At 43.4% G+C, this 20,902-nt stretch overlaps 1 protein-coding gene across 1 annotated transcript in view; it reads right to left on the reverse strand.

The window, feature by feature from the left end:
- The window catches only part of TENM2 (teneurin transmembrane protein 2), a 2,247,577-nt gene that overhangs the window by 1,637,109 nt on the left and 589,566 nt on the right, over positions 1–20,902 (reverse strand). The window contains exon 6 of the mRNA XM_059733461.1: positions 3,505–3,589. The gene's annotated coding sequence lies outside the window, so the exon portion shown is untranslated. The remainder of the gene's footprint in view (positions 1–3,504; positions 3,590–20,902) is intronic.

Here is a 20,902-nt window from a genome sequence, read left to right on the forward strand (position 1 = left end):
GGGGCTGCTGATGTCAGCTGAACATCTGCAAAAGAGGTGGCTAGGGCACAAGGGTGCTATAGTATGGGGCTAGCTGGCAGGCAACCCTGCATTGTAGCACCTTTATGCTTCAGCTAGTCATGGTCACTGTCTACATATGCATTGTGGCGGAGTAAATAACTCTTGTGTCAGGCAGTACTATCCTATGGTGGAGTTAATTAGTTTTCTTCAGCCTAATAGCACCACTCTGACAGATGGCGATGCTTTACTGCAGAACTAATTAGGCAAACCCACAGTAAGCACATTGTGTAGATGTACCCACCAGTTGTAGGAAAAGGTTTATATGACTACAGTTTTGGTGCTGCAACACTCTTCTTTTAGGTGTCTGACATACTAATAGATTTATAGACTGTTAGGGGCTGGAAGGGACCTTGTAGATCATCAGGTCCAGTCCCCCTGCACTAGGCAGCAAAAGACAACTAGGGTCAAGTGACCCCAGGCAGGCAACTGTCCAGTCTCCTTTTGAAGATTTCCGGGATGGGTGACTGTACCACTACTGGAGGGAGTTTATTCCACAGTCTGGACACCCTGACTGTGAAGGAGTTTTTCCTGGTGCTAAGCCTGAAGCAGCTATTCAGGAGTGTGTATCTTTTGCTCCTGGTCTTCCCCAGGGGTGCCCTGGTGAACAGCTGTTCATAGATTCACAGATTCATATGAATTCTTGATGTATTCCCCGATGTAGTGGTAAACTGCTGCCAAGCCCCCTTTCAGCCTTCTCTTCTGTAGGCTGAAGAGGCCCAAGTCCCTCTGAATGGAGGGAATATACTGAATAGAATCCTAAATGCAAAGCTAGGGTATCAAGGCTCACTGAACAATACATGGGGTGTTAGGCACCTTATAATGACAAGCCTAAAAATGTGCATCGTAAGCAAGGAGCATTCTGGTACCAGCCAAGAGCAAATGTTAAACACAGCTGTGTCCAAATTCCTGCTTGTTTCTGAAGTTTAGGTACCTTACTCATGGCTGCACAAAAATGCCTCCTTCATTTCAGAATACAAGGCCCAGAGGACTCCTTACTTCAGGATAGCTACCTACAATTGTTTTATAAAAGAACAAAGAATAAGGAACAGTTCAATGTTTTCCTTTAAAAATGCAGCTACCAGGGGAAGATGTGGTAGTAGCAGGCACATTTATGTAACTGTCTAGTAGCTAGAGTACTCATTTACAAAGTCAGAGACCTTGATTGTGGGCCTACCACAGCCTGATGGGGATAAAATACACATCTCACCTCCCAGGACAGTGTCCTAATCATAAAAGGGAGGGCTAGTCTGCAGCCTTGTGGTTAAGGCATTTAGTTAAAAGGGGAGAGTCCATAAAAGCTAAGAATCCTGGCATTCCATTTCCTGGTAAGTGTTTTAACCACCTACTTCATTTACCCAAATCCGAGACAACTTGGAATGTAAGACAACCCGACCGATTATTAGATACTATACATGGAAAAATATAAATCAGTTATAATTTTCCATGCATAGAATCTAATTAGTGCGAGCCATCTTAAAATTGTCCCTCCTCAACTGGTGTGGCAGGAAAAGCAGCAGTGGAAGTTGAGGGGCCAGACCTCTGCCCCTTGCTCCCCTGCCTGTTGTGACTGCATCCCTATGCCTACCCCCCCCATATCTGTCCCCCACTATGTGGCCCCCTGCTACATGCCTCAATGCCACCTGCCCCTTGCCTGTGCTTGGCTCCCCTGCCCTCCCACTTCCTGCTCCCACCTGCAGCTTGCCCCTACTCCCACCCATGCTTCCTCCCATACCTGCCCCACACTCCCTGCCCACACCCCATAACCTTCTGCTGCAGTTCTGTTCCAGATTGGGGAATTCAGCAGTAATGGTAGTCCTGCCTGGCCCCATCCTGGGCAGGGAGATGTGGTAGCAGCTCCTGGCTGGGCCAGGTCAGAGGTGGAAGGACCAGAGCAGAAGCAGAAAGTAAGGAGTGGGGGCGGGGAAGGCTGCTGGGACAGGTACACTTGTGGGAAAAAGGGTGAGAGAGACGACTGTAGCTTTCCCTTTCCTCTGCAGTCCCTTTCTACATGCCTGGATACATGCCCCTGCCCCTGATAAACAAGCCATTCTGGCCTGGGTAGATAGGACCAAAGCCAGAGCAGAATCATTGCTTGCCTTTGGTTGGCATTCAAATCCAAGATGAGTCTTGTTTTGACCATGCCGATGGGGCAAAAAAAAAAAAAGATCCTTGTCTTGGATTTGAGTAAACATAGTAACTATTATATGAAAGGAGAGAGTCACCTTAACCACCACAAACACCTCCTTCTGGCACTGCATTTTAAAAATAAAGTGGCTGAACTGTGTGTAGGATCAGGCTTTTCAAAGAGTTCAGGAACTGTTTTAGCTAGTTTTTGGATGTTTGAAGGTTTTAGGTGGGTGTGAGGTGCTTTGCTGATCCAGTTGGGAGATCTCTGTGAATGTGCACAATGCAGAAATGCACAGACCTAGGAATTACCAAGTCAAGATTCTTTCCTGTGTACAATTCTTGCTGAAATGACATAGGCATCAGCAGCCTTTGAGTTTTTTCCTAGTATACCAGCATGGTTCCCTGTCTAGCCTCTGAACATGCTGCCTGCTGCTAAGACTTAGTCTGTCAAATTAATTATTATAACTTTTATTTCCTTCTCCTAGATATTTACATTCCATCAGCAGTCATTTCTCTTGTCAAAAACAATACAATGTCATCATCAGAGTTAGTTTGATGGAGCAGGTCTGCAAACTCCTGTTCTATAAATCAATCTCTCTGTATAAACTATTTCTTGCTTTTAAGAAATCTTTTCCATGAAGTAATTTGTCCTTGTCCTAAAGGTCTTGACAATCTGGAGTATCTGCTCTCTCCATTAAGTATAAATATATTGGAAAACAAGCTAGAAATACATGTTTTACAGTTTTTAATCCTTTTCTGATTTGGTGATACCAAGGTGAATGCTTTCAAAGGAACTGAAATACATGTTTTTAGGTCTTGTGGGTGTGTTAGGAGTAGACAGAGAGGTGAGGTGTTCTTTCCCAGCAGTCATAATTAGCGTGACTCATTTTATCACACTCAAAGTGAGTCTATTCGGAGCACAAGAAAATCCACTCTAGGACTTTCCTGTGACTACCACAAGTGAAAAGCATCAGGAAACAAAGTTGTGGGCTACTGACAGATAGAAAGAAGTTCTATTCAGCAACCACTCCATTTGTGAACACTGACAATCACTGATAAAACCTGGTTTGGGTGATTGTGTCTTTTTGGAATGGACTTGAATGAAGTCCTTGATATTAATCAGGAGCCTGAACCAAGATTTTCAAATATGACCTACGAGGCTTCAGCACTGGAGTGCCCAATCTGAGATACTGTAAAATAAGTCTCATGTTAGATATTTGCTGTTGACTTCAATGGGCCTACATTTTACCCCATGTTTCTCATGGTATATTTTAAAAACACGATCATACATATCAGAGAGAATAAAAAAAATCTTACCAGTGGCTGAATAATTCACTTCCCCTTCTTTGTGAGGCGATGTGTAGAGAATCAGATTCTACAGTAACAGGAATAATATAAAAACCTAAGACAAAATAGACATGGGAGACATATTAAGATATGGCTGCCTTGTGTTTTTGTTTAATTTTAGCATGGCTCATAAAATACTGACATTACAGCAGTTCTCATGGCTGCTGCAGCAACCCACCAGTGTGGAGAAACTGCTGATGCACAGGAAATCAGCCAAGATGGTGGGTGCTTCCTCCTTCTTCCACTATTGATCTCTGAAAGGGCTCCCCATCATGCGGCTCCACCCTTGGTGGGGCATGAATCTGCGGTGAGGGGTGAGGCCACATGAGCAACAGACTTCTTGGCCATCAGTGGTGAGGGACAGGGTTGCTACTGGGGCCCCTCGGCCAACCAGCATTGTGGGAGGGGCTCACCATGGAAAAACATGAATTTTAATGTTTTTTATTGGAAAATTTTGGCTTTTTTAATCAGAGAAAACTAGGATCCTTGATGGTAGGTTCTGAATTGCCTAATATCCTCCATACACTGCTGTTTAGATCCAGGGTGCTTTTAATTCTTCAAGGACTTAGGTGGCTCAACCCCACTTCCACTGAGGTTAAATGTAAAAAGAAAATAGTTGAACAGGTGGTGTAAAACAGGATTCTTTATTTCGACTGTGCTCAGCAACTATTGTGAATGCGCTGAGTATTCTTATTTCCCACTAGGTCAACGGGAAGTGAGGGCACTGCACATTGTAGGAATCGGTCTTACACTAACAAGATATTACTTATACAGTTACAAGGAGTGAAATGCTGACCACATGTACAAACTTCATGGGTTTGAAGTTAACCAAGCAGTCTTTGCCTGTCCTGTCTTTAGCAATCACTTTAGCATAAGAAGCAACTGAAGTTCACATTGGTGGTAGTGAAAGAAGGAAAGAACAGTTTTGTTGTTGTTGTTATTAGTAACTACAGAATTGTATTATTTTAATATTGTATTGATATCAGTATAAATCATACTGATTGCCCCATGCAACATAAGTGGCATTGTTATGGATTTCTTTTGATTGCTATATTCCTAGGGACTTTTTAAGTACTTTGTATACAACTGCTTACAAAATCCTTTAACACCAAATCAATGCTGTATCTTTTTCGTGCCTCAGGCCAATAGCTATATGCAGAGTACCAACAGAAATACAAAAAGTCACATCATGGGTTAAGCCCATCAGTTCTTTAAAAGTGATTGCTAGCTTACAATAATAGTATTAATAATAATTCTTAGGTCTTAGAAAGCACTTTTTATTGGTATATTTCAAACTGCTTTACAGAAAGTCAGTATCATTATGACCACTTTAAAATGGGGAAATGGAGCCAGAGCACTGTGAAATTATGAAGATGTGAGATAGGAAATCAACATTTACAAAGAAAGGTTGACAGGATTAGGTACATTCACATTGGCAAAAAGGAGATTAAGGACAGGGGGACATGACAGCAGTTTAAATATATTGAAAGGCTGATATAAAGAAGAGGGAGAACAACTGTCCTCCCTTGTCTCAGGGGCCAGAACATAAAGCAGGGGGTTTAAACTGGCCGAACGAACATCCATGGTTTGAGTCTCCTGAGATGCCCTGTAGCACCACAATGCACCCCTCAAGATCTGGCAACACCAATACCAGAAGCAGCGCCTGTGCAGAATATTGGGAACAGACCATATAGAAAAGTTGGATTGGAGACACGACAAAGGAGAAGAAGCATCTCATGTAGATGTGCCCACTGAGATTTAATCTAGAACGTTTGGCCAGAAGATCCATGGTTTGCTTCTCCTGATTAACACATTGGTCAGTTATATAGAGGTGCCATAATTTCATGAGAGAATTGCATCCTCTGAGACCCACTTTCAATCTGTTCAGGATTCACCATGTATGGAATCTGTAGTTGGAGCCAGGTGGTAACTCCTCACTGGGGGTATTTCCTCACTGGCACCATTCAACAGCTTTGCTGTCTAGTTTCTCCGATTTTTTTTGCCAGAGGTTGTTCTGTTGATTCTGGTGATATGGTCCACTGTGAAATGCTTAATGCACAGAAGACTAATTCTACTGCACATTAGTGTGTTGGACAAAATGCATGCTAATGCGCAGTAGATTTAATCTAATGTACATTAATGTCACTAAAAAAGTATTCATCTGGGCTAATGTGCAGTAGCGCCAATTATGGTGCATTAAGTTAGTACTTGTCATTACAGGTACTAAACTTAATGTAAAGGCAATTATGGCACATTAATGAATGTATAGATGCACCCAGTGGGTGCATCTACATGAGATGCTTTACTGTGCATTAGACTAATCTAATGCACTGTAAAGCATCAGTATCTTCAATGTGCAGCAATTACTGCACGGTAGATTAGTTTAATGCACTATTTTTTGATACCTCTAGATACAGGTACTAGAAATTAGCACATTAAACTAATGTGCTGAAATACACAAATAGCAAATTGCTCCCAGTTAGCCTAGGCAGCAGAGGGCCACAGGGGGTGGGGAGATCTGTGCTGGCTCAGGAAGACACTGCCTTCCAGCCACCTGGAGATCAGGATCTATCCCAATCTCCACATGGCTGGGAGAACTTGGCTGTTGAACAGCTGCCTTCCAGCTACATGCTCATCAGAATGGGTCCTATTCTCCACATGGTTGAGAAGCAATTGTGCAGCAACTTGGACAGCTCTCCTTCACCCTACAGAGATCAGAACCAACCCCCATGCTCCCTGACATCCCAGGGGTGGCAAGTGGGGGTGCCTGGAGCACTCCCTGGCTACTGAAATGGGGAAGAGCAGGGCAAAAGTAGCCCTAAACTGAATTGCTCCAATCAGAAGCAAATTTGTTCCCAATGGGTGCATACTCATGTGTGTGCAGGGCCCAGTTTAATACACCTGAATTTTCTTTGCAAAATATTCAGGCGTATTCATTGTATATGTAGATGTGCCCAGTAAAGCCTTTCTAACTGTCAGAACAGAAGGATAATGAAATACACCTCCATGGGAAGTTGTGGAACTTCCTTTGGAAGTGTTCAAGAAGAGGCTAGATAAGCATTTGTTTGAGGTGGTTTAGGAATAGGGCATTCTGTATTTGTGCATGTGGTTTTGGTAGATGACCTTTGAGGTTCTTTCCAATCCTAGACTTGATGCGACTTATTCTAGGTCACTTAGCAGAATAGTGACAGAGTCAGCTACAGAATCAAGGTCTCCTGAGTCCATTTTAGCTTGTACAAAATGGTGTAGCTCCATTCATATAAGTAGAGCTACACTAATTTACTCTTACTGAAGCTTTGGCCCAATCTTCAACAGGCAGTGGAGGAATTTCTGATACTCACTTACACTGATCATTGCTTGTTCAAGGTCAAATGTATATAACATAAAAACTCTAAGAAGCTTCTCTTCTATGCTCCCCTGTATTCTATAAGACAGTTGGTCTGCATGAGATCAGAAGGTCACAAGTTTAACAGTCCATACCCAGTCATCCTTGACAGAAGTCAAAATGAGTACAGCATTAATACTGATTAATCCCTGTTACAAGTTAACCTTCTGCCAGAAAATCCTATTTAAAGACAGAAACCAAAGTCAATCACCCAACCGTACATGTGCTGGTGAACACATTAAAAGTGGGAGCTATCAGTTTAAGATGGGATGTACAATTAATTCATATAGTAATGGGTTCTTCTTATATTACATAAGTTAGGTAGAGAATGTATTAAGCATTTATACTTCGGATTAATTTACAACAACTCTTAGTAAATTACTAAAGATTAAAGAAGTAATATGTCTCTTAAATTCTCTGTAGCTCAAATTTTTATAAAAGAAGACCAGGCTGATTTTAAGCTAATAAAAAATGTAGGTGTGCATGGTATAAAACAGTTAATCAAAACTCATGCTTCAAGGCATACATTTATTATTTTAGAAAGGAATTAGCAATACGCATCAATGAACAACTGGCTACGCCCATAATTGAGCCCCTGATGTATTCCTATTGACTTCAATGGAATTATTCACATACTTAAAGCTAGGCACCTTCTAAGTACTCTTTAGAACTGGGGCTTCAGGATTATTTTGCATGTCTGAAGCATGAGAGAATGCTCTGTTGCAGCAGAAACCAAACTTGATGAACTAAGGGTTTGATTTGGTATAAAAATCTTATATTCCAAATAATTTTGGAGCAACTTTTTCTACTGCAGCATTATGGCACAATAAAGGAAAGCAAGCATGTACACCACTTAATTTGGGAAGCAAATGAACAAATTTCCTGCCATGAAATCCATATAAACAAGGATCTTTATATAAGGTGGAAATGTTACATAATTTGAAATGATTTGGCAAAATACTGGCCCACATTTTGTTAGACCTTCACTGGAGTTGATATGAACTTGTTCAATGTAACTAAGATCAAAATTTGGTTCTATAATTCCATGCACCTACAACAAGATGGCCAACCACAAAAGATCAAGAATTATGAGGTTATTCACCAAGATCATGATATTTTTTTAAAAGAGATTATATTGTATGGCTTAGTTCATCTTTGATTTTTGTAATAGTCCCTGCCCGTTTGCAATGTGTATACATGTGCTCAAGACAATTAGTGTTGTACATTCTCCCAAACTTCTTAAGAAAGCCCTTTGGTAGTGCAGGAGCTCTCACTCCCCCATCATCTGCCCAGCAATTAAATCTGCCCCTCAAACTTCGAATTAATCCTACGCCCCCAGCCCCTGAATTCATTTTGTTCCCACATAGATTCTATCTGGTTTTCCACCTGCCCACTGTTTCCCAGATTCTCATCAGTTCCACCTAATTAATTCTGCCTATCCACTAGCTCCCACATCTAGCCAGTGACCATCCAGACCCAGCAGTCCTGCTTCTTCATCCTTACCCTTGCTCCTGCCCATGTTTCTCACTCCTCGTGTTTCTGGAAGGTTGCTAATAGGAGGCAATGTGAAAGCAGAGAGAAGGGCTGCCCTCAACCTCTGGGCTTTTTTTGCTCTACCACTAAGGGTGGTATTAGCTTTCTGAGGGAAAGAGGAGAGAGAATTCTGTCTATTTCCTGAGCAAATCCAATTAGCTGATTTGACCTAGGAGGTAGCAGTGGAACTGGGAGACAATCTGAAGAGGTTTTTTTTTCCCCAAGAGGGCTGTGATTTTTTTCATCATGGGGAGCTGGCTCCATTAGTAACCCAATTTCATCGCTTATGACAAATTTCAACAGTTTGGCAAACACAGCCAGATTCTTCCTTCAGCTAAAGCTTGGCCCAATAAGGATTAAGTATGATGTAATAAAACATCAAACTATGATTTTTGGTGGGTTATAAGAAGGAATATCAGTGCAAGTACCTAATTCCTGTAGATAGAGCTGAACTTTATGCTACATATACATGTATCCACATACCTTTATGCCTATCCATTTGCATATTGGTTAAAAATGTACAATGACAGTAAGGAGCAGTTCAGGAGAGACAGAGTTTTGAGGTGAAGGTGAGCCTACATCAAGGGTCAGCTTTGAGTCTGTTCTTGTTTGTGGTCATGCTGGATGTGTTTACTGAACAAATAAGAAGGAGACCACCTTGGAATATGATGTTTGCAGATTCTGTGGTCATTTGCACTGAGAGTCTAGAGGAAGTGCAAGCTGGATTGGACCAATGGAGAGAGGTGCTAGAGGGAAGAGGAATGAAGATTAATCGATTCATAATGGAATATATCCACTGTGATTTCTCTGAGGTACTTGGTGTTGGAAATGTCACAATTGATGAGAAACATGTAAAAAAAGTTGACAAGTGCAAGTGTATGGGTTCAACCATTCAGCAGAATGCAGAGTTAGACAAAGAGTTGAACCACAGAATAACAGCAAGGTGAATGAACTAGAAATTGGTGACAGGAATATTATGTGACAGAAGAGTATCAGTGAACCTAAAGGGGAAAGTCCTTAGGTCAAGTATGTGTCTAGCACTATTATATGGAGTGGAGACATGGCCCATGAAGAAGACTCAAGAAAGGAGACTGAATGTGACAGAGATGAGAATGCTCCATTGGATATGTGGAGTGATGAAGAGGGATAATGTGAGGAATACTTACACCAGAAGATCGGTGCAGGTAGTGTAGGCATCTAAGAAAGTACAAGAGAGAGTACTGGCTTGGAATGGACATGTTCAAAGGAGTGTGGAAGACTACATGGGAAAAGAAGCTACCAGAATGGCACTACCAGGGAGAAGAGGAAGAGAAAGTCCAAAGATGAGATGGAGACAAAGAGTGGAGAGAGACATGAGAGAAAAGGAATTAGAAGAAGATAGATATAACCAAAGCTGGTGGTGAGCCAGGATCTGCAACAGTGACCCTGTTTAGACAGGACAAGCAAGGGAAGAAGAAGAATGTGCATATTGTTTTTTTTTTTATTTTAAACCCAACACATTGGTTTCTAAATACTTTCTTTTCAGCTTTCCATAAGCCCTCATCAGCTTTTTTAATTATCATATCTTTCACAAGCTTCAAAAGTTCAAGAAAAGCCCTTACACATGCTGATAGCTGAAACAGAATTTTGTTTAATCAGATTCCAAATGAATAATGTAAGGGGGCAGGTTTTCAGCATAAAAACAAACTCCAGGGCTTTTCTGTTTTTGTTTTCTGTTAATGTTAAGGCCTTGAACATCCAAAAGAATCCATTGCACCACCATCAGCTCATAAGAGTTGCTGCATAATAGGAGACAATTTTTTTCAGTCATTCTCTGCCTCCATTTCTTTCCTTTTAATGGAAACAGCTGCCTTGTGTTGACTACTTTCATTGTGTGTGGCAGAAGTGGTTACAACAATACTGAAGCTTACTTTATTAAAAATAAAGTTCCAACAACTAAGGAAAAGGGACTCCACCATGTTTTCAAATAATGATTTTTAGATTGTAAATTTTTCCATTAAGAATTTTATGATATTTATGTTTGCAGATGCTAATTTCCTTTAACTTCCTTTCTTTATGCAAGAAAAAAGCATGTCATAGCATAACACATCTAAATGGCATACTCACTGTACAAGTGTCTGACCAGACACCTATTGACATGAAGGGGAAATTATATGAAGTTGATCGTGCAATATGCCCCTAAGATCACCAATACCTGACATACTATAAAAATGCACTTTTAAAATATGTATTAGTAAATACTCATACATACAGGGTCTGATCATGCATACATTACATTTATGTATTACTCTGTGGACAGGTTTAGAACTGTGACCTAAGTGTGACCATTGCTGACACTGATTCATAACCTGAAGGGCATGTTTAAGTTACATCAAGTCAGTGGGACTTCAGCACTTGCTTGAATGTCTACAAAATAAAGTGAATCATACACATAAACGTGAGCATGTAACAAGTGCTTTTCTGAATCTGGAACTGTATGAGCAACTGTTTTTAGATTTACCCCTTTAAAATGTAAATTTTTCAAGACAGAAAAGTGTCTATTAGGGCTGCGTGAAACGGCTGTGTTTCGATTTTTTTCAAATTCGGCTGTTTTGGAGGACAGTGATTCATTTCTGTGTTTTGGATTGCTGTCCTGATTCATTTTGGCCAAATCTCATAGTTTCATAGTAGCTAGGGTCAGGAGAGACCTGAACAGATCATCTAGCCTGACCCCCTGCCACAGGCAGGAATGAATGCTCGGTTCACAAGACCCCAGACAGGTGATCATCCAACCTCCTCTTGAATTTGCCCAAGGTAGGGGTGAGGACCACTTCCCTGGGAAGTTGGTTCCAGATTTTGGCCACCCTAACTGTAAAATATCGCCTTCTGATCTCTAACTTAAACCTATTCTCCATCAGCTTATGACCACTGTTCCTCATCACCCCAGGTGGTGCTGGGGAGAAAAGAGCTCTGCCTGTTTGCTGTTAATTCCACCGATGAGCTTGTAGGCAGCCACCAGGTCCCCCCTCAGTCTCCTTCTGCTGAGGCTGAACAGGTTCAGGTCCTTCAGAATCTCCTCGTAGGGCCTGTCCTGCTGCCCTCTCTCCAAGTGGGTGGCCCTCCTCTGAACCCTCACCAGGCTGACCACATCCCTTTTGAAGTGCTCAGTTCTGGACACAGTACTCCAACTGCGGCCTGACCAAAGTCGCATAGAGGGGGAGTATCACCTCTCTGGACCGGCTTGAGATGCACCTTTGGATGCATGACAAGGTATGGCTGGCCTTGCTGGCTGCAGTTTCCCATTGGCGGCTCATGTTCATCTTGGAGTCAATAATGACTCCAAGATCCCTTTCCGCCTCTGTGCTTTCAAGAAGGGAACTCCCCAGCCTGTATGTATGCTGTGGATTCCTTCTCCCAAGGTGCAGCACTCTGCATTTGTCTACATTGAACCCCATCCTATTCTCGTCTGCCCACTTTTGTAGTCTGTCTAAATCTAGTTGCAGCCTCTCTCTCCCTTCAAGTGTGTCCACCTCGCCCCACATCTTAGTGTCATCAGCAAACTTGGTCAGCGTGCTTTCCACCCCCTCGTCCAAGTCACTGATGAAGATGTTAAACAGTGCAGACCCAAGGATTGAGCCCTGGGGTACCCCACTGCTCACATCTTGCCAGGTTGAGTACAACCCATCCACCACTACTCTCTGGGTGCACCCCATCAGCCAATTTTTTTACCCACCCAACTGTGCAGGCATCAGTGCTGCAGTCACTTAATTTATTGATGAGGATGGGGTGAGAGAGAGTGCCAAAGGCCTTCTTAAAGTCTAGAAAGACTATGTCCACAGCGACACCATCATCCAAGGATTTAGTTACTTGGTCGTAAAAGGCAATGAGGTTGGTCTGGCAGGACCTGCCTTTGGTGAAGCCATGCTGATTGCCCCTGAGCATGATCTCCCCTGCAGGCCCCCCACAGACGTGGTCCTTGATGATTCTCTCCAAGATCTTCCCAAGCACTGAGGTGAGGCTTACAGGCCTATAATTACTTGGGTCCTCCTTCCTCCCCTTCTTAAAAATAGGGACCACATTAGCCAGTTTCCAATCCCCCGGCACCTGGCCAGATGACCACAAATGCTCATACAGCCGGGCCAAGGGCTCCGCAACAACCCCTGCCAGTTCCCTCAACACCCTTGGGTGGAGGGCATCTGGACCTGCAGATTTTAAAATGTCTAGCCCTTCCAGAAGATCCCTAGCTATATCTGCACTGACTGAAGGCTTGATAGAGCTAACCCCAAGATTATCCCTACCTCTGGTAGGTGGGATATCCTGGTTCCCGTTCAGGAAAACAGAGGCAAAGAAACTGTTAAAAATATCAGCTTTCTTGTCTGGTGTGGCCACCAGATTACCGTTTGTCTTGCAGGGGCCCTACATTACCTGGTGCCCTCTTCTTGCTCCCAATGTACTTGAAAAAGGACTTTTTGTTGTCCTTAATCCTGGATGCTAACCTGAGTTCCATCTCTGCTTTGGCCTTCCTAATAGCCCTCCTACACTCCCTAATAGCCTTCCTACACTTCAGCTCTGCTGAATCTCCTCTAAATCTGTTTTGAATGGGCTGCAAGGGAAGCTTCACACAGACCTACCCAGCCAGCCAGAGCTTGGGGCCAGGGGCTGCAGGGCCCCAGTGTGGAGAAGGACAGGGCCGTAGGTGGCTCATTTGGGGGAGGGGGAAGACCACTGCCCTCCGTGCAGGTGAGGAGACCCCTGCACAGATCTCTGATCCCTGTCATACCAGGTCGTGGGGTAGGGAAGCAGCGCAGAGCAGTGAGCAAGCCTGCTGGTCCCTGCCGTGCAACTCAGCTCTGCAGGGAGCAGGGATTTGTGCCAGGGTCTCCTTGCCACTGCTACCCACCCTGCACTGCCCTGGCACTGTGGGACTGTATGGGGTGGTCAGCAGTGGCAAGGAGACCCCAGCGCAGATCTCTGCTCCATGCAGAGCTAGGTCATAAGGCAAGGCAGTGCTGGTCCCTGCCACGTGACCTGGCTCCTCAGGGAGCAGAGATCTGGGACTCAACGGAGCAGGAAGCAGTGGGCAGGAGACCCCGGTGAGGATCTCTGCTCCCTGAAGAACCAGGTCAGACAACAGGGCTTGCCCAGCCCCTGGTTTGATTTTCCAGCTCCTGGTTCAATTTCCCAGGCCCCAGTTCAATCCCCCAGCTCTTCCTGGGAGGTGTAGGCCCCTGGATCTGTGTGTTGGGTTGGGGCCAGTGGCAGGCTGGGGCCAGTGGCAGCACCACAGTCTTCCTGGCACTCAGTGTGGACTGTGCCAAGCAGCTGCTGCTGGCTCCAGCCTGCAGTAGCAGCCTGCTGAAACCCCGTGCACAGACTGGGGGCCCATGCCCTGCTGGTAGAGCTGGGGAAATGATCAGAGAACTGGGGAATCAAGCAGGGAGCTAGACGTCAATATCAGAGCAGTCCTTCCTCCCTTCTTTCCCCTCCCCCTTAGTTTTTGTTTCCCTGCAAGCCTGGCTCTGAAACTCTGAGCCTTCCGATTCATTTTGGAGCTGTTTTGGACTCTTCCATTTTTATTTGAATTCAGTGTTTCAGGTGTTGAAATGACCTGTGCCAAAATTTCGCACAGCCCTAGTGTCTATGTGTTCACAGGTATGTATTTGGTAGTCGTGTTGGTCAGAGGCAAAAAGAAATGCAAAACTCTAGAACTCTTGGTTCAGAGATATTTTTTATTAGACCAACTAAGGAATCAGGAAAAAAAAAATCTTTGTCTACAGAGCACCTAGTAAACGTTGGTTTGTACTGCCACATAAGCAATAAAGCAGAGGAGGAAGAGACACTAATAAAAACAAATGCTCAAACAAACCCAAGTATTCCTACTGCATGAATTGATGGTCTTATTGTTAAGAGTTTTTATAACATGGGCTTTGTGTCACAGAGACATCTACACACATTCTAATTAACACCAATCACGCACACTAATGGTGTAACCTACTGCTTAAGTAAATGAACATCCTTGCCCCCGCTGTTTTGAAGGGGCTGATAGGCATGCGCTTTATTGACAAAGTAAGCTAATTTACAGAGTGATTGTCCAAGAGGGAACTGCTGTTTATTTGTAGAGTTTTTCCCATTGAACTCACAGGGCAAACAATGCACTTAAATTGTTAATTAAAATATCAACAACTAAATGTAAATATTGTGGTCTCTGCAAGCAGAATGACATATTCATTCAGAACCAAATAGTGATGTCTGGCAGTTATCGTTGACTGGAGGAGGAAAATGGTTTAATAGGGTTGAGGGATCATTTGCAATGTTTGTCCCTAAAGGTTAAGATTTGTTTGGAAAATGGAATTAATGTTGTATACAGAATGAATGTTACTACAACTCAGAAACCAGGGGAGCCTGTCTTGTCTTTGTGTTTCTCCAATGAGCACTGCCTTTGGTTACCCACTTTAAGGAGTCCTGAGACTTTCAGAGCATTCTGGTTTAACGACCAGTTGGTAGAATGTTTAAAAGAGATGCTTTAGTGAAAGCATAATGAAGAAGCTTAGAGAGCCTTATTGGGAGGAAAAGGCAGGGAAAGAGCCATGCATGATGATACTAGCTTTTTGTGTAGTTTTCCATGCAAGTTAAAAGCCATCCTGAATCTGTATTTTGACTAGTTAGCTAGTCCATCTTTTCTGCATAGCATAGATAGATAATAAGATAATGTCTCTGGTGCAGTGAATATTTAATTACACAGCTTCACTATGAGGAATTTCAACCTGGGTCTCGTGTCCCACATGAGTGTCCTAACTCCTGGACGGTTAGGCATAAGGGTACCACCTCTGGGTTTGTGAAGTGCCAAAACCAAAACCACCTTGTAACTTACTTTCCATTTAAAAAAAAAAATTCTGAAATCAAAATAATGCATTTTGTTCCGGGTAGAATAATTTATACAAATTAAATCTCTTATTCTGGAAGCCAGATCTGGAGGTCAGATCGTTACAGTCTAGGAGAGAAGAAAGCAGATGGAAACAATGGTCTGAAAGTTTTTTAAGTTGGAACAGGCAATGATGCATTAACCATAAAGTGAAAATAATGATGATTATGAGAAAAAGTTATTAAAAAAAAAATCAAATTATTCTTCCTCAGCAAAGCATGGGTTCAAATAGTGCTTTTTAAATCCCAAAAATTTTCTTTGTTTTTTTTTTTTCCCTTTCCAGGTTCAATTCTCTTGGGCTGAATTAAGTGAATCTCTTCACTTTTTCATGTAGTTTACTGAAAACTCCAAGTGGGAAAAGTTCCTGCAGAAGAGGAATGATCTTGTATAGTATAAGAAACATCGTAGGAGACTATCTAGAGTTCTTAGTTTGCTCATCAGACACTGGTGAAGGATTGTCTACTAATTCCTGAAGAAACTAGAAAATGTCAAAAGAATTGCCTTTTACCCAGATTAGATCCTTCAAAGACTGTGGTTTGCAATTTGGAAAAGAAATAAGCCTCCAGCTCTGTCTAGGTTCAAGGTTTAGTGCAACTATTTTACTTGGCTCTTGTTAGGCAGGATCAAGACTTACAGCTTCACCTCACTTTTTGTCAGCAGCTTCCCAAATTCTGCTTTAATATACCTAAGTCCAAGATGGCAAAGATGGCAATTTAGATGCTCTTGAGTGGAGACAACTGAATCTAAAAGCACATTTTTCCTAGGTTAGAGAGCTATTCAGGGACATGTTGGATTTCCCATCCCTTTAGTGTTTAACAGGTCAAGTGAAACTTCATTTTGAAGATGTTTGCATCAGTAATGGTGAGTGACATCTGAATTACAAATAAGTCTGCACTGTAATTGAACCACTGTGCAGACTGAGGGGAGCTGCAAGATTTGCAACTTAAGGAAAGGACGGAAGGTATTTTTTTAATCAAAAACTTTATTAATCACTTGTCACAGATGCAACTGTAGCAGCTATTAATCATTCACGTACAAGAGCTCGCCTGTTGGTCTGCTAGTCCTGGCATGTCACAGATTAACCCATTTCGTTTCATTAATACTTTGTTTTATTCTTTTTTTTGTTCAGAAGAGGCTTTGGAATGGTCTTTTTGGACAATTGGTGTCTGAATGATTAATCATACTGACAGGGAGTTGACCAAGGGGTCAACTAAGAATGAATAAAAACATAAGAAACAGGTTCATTGCAGGTTATGCTGATGTGCCATCTCAAAAATGAGAAAATAACAAGCCACAATTTTTAGGTAATACTGCCCAATAATAGGAAGACAACCTGAACACAATGTGTATGTTCTTATCCCCTCCTCCTTTCTGCTCCAAATAAAAACCAAAAACCAGAAGCCATTTGTTATTAGGAGTTGCTGTGTAGGCCACCCAATCTGGTGGAACGGCACACTTCAGCAATTTCAAAGCACAGTTAAATGTTGATGTCTCCAGGGCTTTAACTACTGCAAACAAAACCAGCAAACAAGTTACAGAAGCTTTCCCTAAAGTGCGATATAGGATCATAAATTCAATGTGATGGCTATTAAGCTCATAACTTGTCATCAGAACATCTTACAATCAAAAATCCTCAGGGTCTTACTTCTAGAAATGAAAGAACTGCAAACGAAAACAAAATGTACAGAATTGGGCGTTACTGATTAATTAGGGACTGGTGAATCATGCCTAGTAATATACAAAGGAACCAGAAAATAAAATACATTTTAATTGCAAAAACAATAGGCTATTATAATAATTAATTGAATTGCACTTTTTGCTTATATTTCAGCCTCTGGAACAAAATGCTTAGTGAAATTTAGTGGAAGACAGAGTATGATTTATTTCTTCAAAATGGTTTATATTTTAAAAGTAAAGCTTAAGCCACATTTCTTGTGATAATAGTAAAAAAAAAAAACCCTACACCCCCCAAAAAAATTGACTGTAAAAAAGATTTTGTGGGGTTCCATACTTGTTCTCTTCAGGGATCTCACAGTAAAATTTACACAACAGAAAAATGATTTTCCCCCTATCTGTCAGAATTATGAAGTGGAATTGGGTAGTTCTGCACTCTGAGAGGCAGCAATGGTTGTTGCTATTTTTGTGCCTTTTCCCTCCACTGAAGAGGCACCTGGGACTGGTGCCCTGCTCATCCTCTTTTAGGGCACAGACAGAAGTATATTTGTTGCACGATTGGCCTCCTGGAAGTGCTCTACAGCTGTGTCATTACACAGGGGCACAGCTTCAGAGTGCTTTAGAAATGGTCAATCATGCAACAAATTAACCCCCATCAAATGAAGGATCCGATGAAGGCGTTACACTTTGGGGCACATTAGGGAACTTCTGTTCCCTAGGGTTAATCTGTCATGTGATCGGGGCTGGGCTGATGGAGCCCAGCCCTGCTCCTGGTGCTGTCTACAGGAAAATGGAGGGGGGTGTAGAAGAGGGAAGGAAAAGTGACCTGTGGGCTGGGGTTTGTCTGGCCTGAGCTGGGGGGGAGGGGAATGGATTGGAGCCCCCTCATCTTGTGGCCCCTACACAACCACCCCTTCCAGCTGGAAGTATCATGTGGTTAGGGGAGGGGGAGGTGATATTGTAGAACATGTAGGATGTAGCTCTACTTTTTCCTAATCCATAGGTGGTCTGAGAACATATTTTTGCAAGAGTATGTTAAGGCTCTGATTCAGCAAACATTAAAAACCTAATGGAGAGCTTAAAGTTAAGCAGTTCTGTATGTGCTTTGTTAAAGTGGAGCCTCAAATATAAAATAATAAAGAGTTTCATTTTCTCGAAAGAATATCAATACAATTATATAGGGGATTGTACACAAATGAAACATCACAATCTAGACGAAACCATTGGAGATGTCCATTTGTTGTTGCCATCTTTTTCTTATGTTGCAGTATAAGCTTTTAAAAAAATATTTCTTTGTATTCATTTGGATTTTGGAGTTCAAGGCAAACATTCCTACTAATCTGGTATCTGTCAAGTTTCAGCACTAAGTCTTGCACAGTAAAAAGTGAGGGCCTCTATTATTGAAAAAGTTCAGCTCTGAACTTGGCACATCTATGGAGCGTAATGCTAACGGGCCTTTCCAATTAATAGGACAATCCTTTCATATGATACTCATGAGTTTTAAAAATTCTTCACTAAAAGAGTCATGGAAAATAGGAAACATGGGGCTCTCTTTGGTATGACTACTTGGGAAAGATTCTGCTCTGGTCTTTGAGACTTATAATTGGGTATCCACTGCAGGCATGGAGGCAGAAACTGGAATTGACAGAAAAACAAATATTTGACTCTGTTTGAAAAGTTTTAACTTAAAAGCTGAGAGGGGAAAAATGAGAGCACATGCTCAGCATTCTCAGTCAAAACTCTCAAAGGGTCATTTGGTTTTACTCAGATAGGAAGCAGTATAAAGTAAAAAGATCATCTGAGAATTAGAAGAAAAACCTAACAAAGCAACCGTGTAGCTGGGAATAACCGTAGTTTTTCTTATCATACTTCACTCAATTGTTCATCTTCCTGCATCCTGAACTGGCTTAAGTTGGAAAAAACCCATGTTCTTCAGATTAGAAAAATAAATGAAGAAACAATGAGAGAATTAACAAGCCAAATCTGAATTGAATTATTAAATGGTTTATACTTCAATGGACAAAACTGCTCCCTATGGGCATGTCCCCACATGCAGGGGTGTTCATTTGCAGGGGCAAAATAAGTAGTGGCAGAAGTTTGTGCCACAACTTTTAGCCACTGTGCACGCCCTGACACATGTGCTTTGGTGCGAGACAAAATGCCCTCCTTCAAACTGCCTTTTTTCCCCACTTTCTGGCTCCCCATGTGCTGGAGGAGCCAGAGTGAAAATAGAGGAAGGGAGACACTCTGCCTGACAGCCAGACTACCTCTTGGGAGGACCACGCCTCTGTGTCTGTTGGCTAATTCATGCCCCTGTGGTGTGCACCACTCTGCTTTTTTGCAGTACTTTTTTTTTTTTTGCTACCATGATTACACACACACACACGTGCATGTATGTGTGTGTGTTTGTTTCTGTATACACACACACGCACATCTACATGTGTGCATGCTTACTGCACAGTAAAAACCCTTAATCCTGCTTAAATTTGCAACTTGAAAATACAAATAGCAAGTTTAAGCAGGATTAGTTACTGCACAGTAGCACACGTGTAAACAAGACCCAAGAGCAAGTTTGCTCCTGGGTCTGCACAGCAACTAGGGGGCCAGCCTGAGACAAGCCCCAAGTGCTCCACACTAGAAGCCTCTCCTGCTCTAGGGCTGGGCTGGCTCTATGGCAGCCCCTGTATGCAGGGTATAAAAGCCTGTGGGCATTTTGTGCCCCAGGACACACTCACCAGGGAGCTTGAGAGTATTGCAGGCCCTGTGGGCCCCCCTGGGGAGGCCACAATTGAGCTGTGCTTGCCTGCCTGCAACCCTGCACTGCTGCTTGGCACCACACTACCACACGGCTGCCAGGGCAGTGCTGCCAGGGCCATCAGGATGCTGCAGGCTGCTGCAGCCTCAGGCCAGGCTTGTCAGCCCCAGGGCCACTTGCAAGCTGCCTCTGGCCCACAGGGCCAGCACAATCTGCCTGCTGCACATCCCTAGATGCTGCAGGGAATATCCTATCCCATGTTCTGGCCCTGCACTGAGCATTGCCAGCAGCTGTCCAGGCCCAGCAGCTCAGAGATAGCCACATAGGGGCCCAGAGACCTGGCCCAGGACCAACCATGGCCTCATTCCTGTCCATGGCTTTGCCCACGCCTGTGCCTTCCACCCAGGGCCCCAACTGAAGGAAGGAGGGGACTGGGGACCTCGTGACATTCAGGGGTGAAGCAGAAGTACTGCATCAGTTTGAGCAGGTAGCTGTTCCCATGTGAATATTTATGAGGCACTGTCAGGCCTGATGCAGAAGCAATCAGGCACAGCTGGTCGGCACAGCAGTGCCATATAAAGGTAAAGGCCTTGCGGTCACAGGGGGTCACTGTGACTGATAATCGTCAGTCCGAATGTGCCCCCAAGACCATGCCCTTTACGTGGCAACTGATGGCCATTCTCATGCCCCAGGACTCAGGCCACAGTTGTGCAGTTCACACCAGCATGGGCTGCCTGCCCAAGCCCCCCCCCCAGCCTGGCACTCCTAGTGACATGCCACTGGGGGAGCGCCCCTCAGGTGCACAGTAGCCTGCCCTGGCAAGCTCCCTGGATGCAGTTTCCACCAGCAGCTCAGGAAGCCCTGGTCAGTGCCTAGCCTCACACACTCTGCAGCCCCAGGGCCAGCTATGAGGTGTGACCAGCCATGACAACACCAACTGTTAGCAGTGCGAGTTCCTCCCTGGTGGAGGCCTCTGGCCAGATGCCTGCACGTCATGCCCCACAGGCTGAGGACACTAGGTGCAGCTGCACACCATCACCAACTTGGAGGACTGCATTGACCTGCCAGCCACGCCAGCCCCAGCCACATGGTAAGCCCCACAGTGGAGAGAGTGCCCTCA

The sequence above is a fragment of the Alligator mississippiensis genome, chromosome 9, assembly GCF_030867095.1.
Source record: "Alligator mississippiensis isolate rAllMis1 chromosome 9, rAllMis1, whole genome shotgun sequence".
Classification (NCBI taxonomy): domain Eukaryota; kingdom Metazoa; phylum Chordata; order Crocodylia; family Alligatoridae; genus Alligator; species Alligator mississippiensis.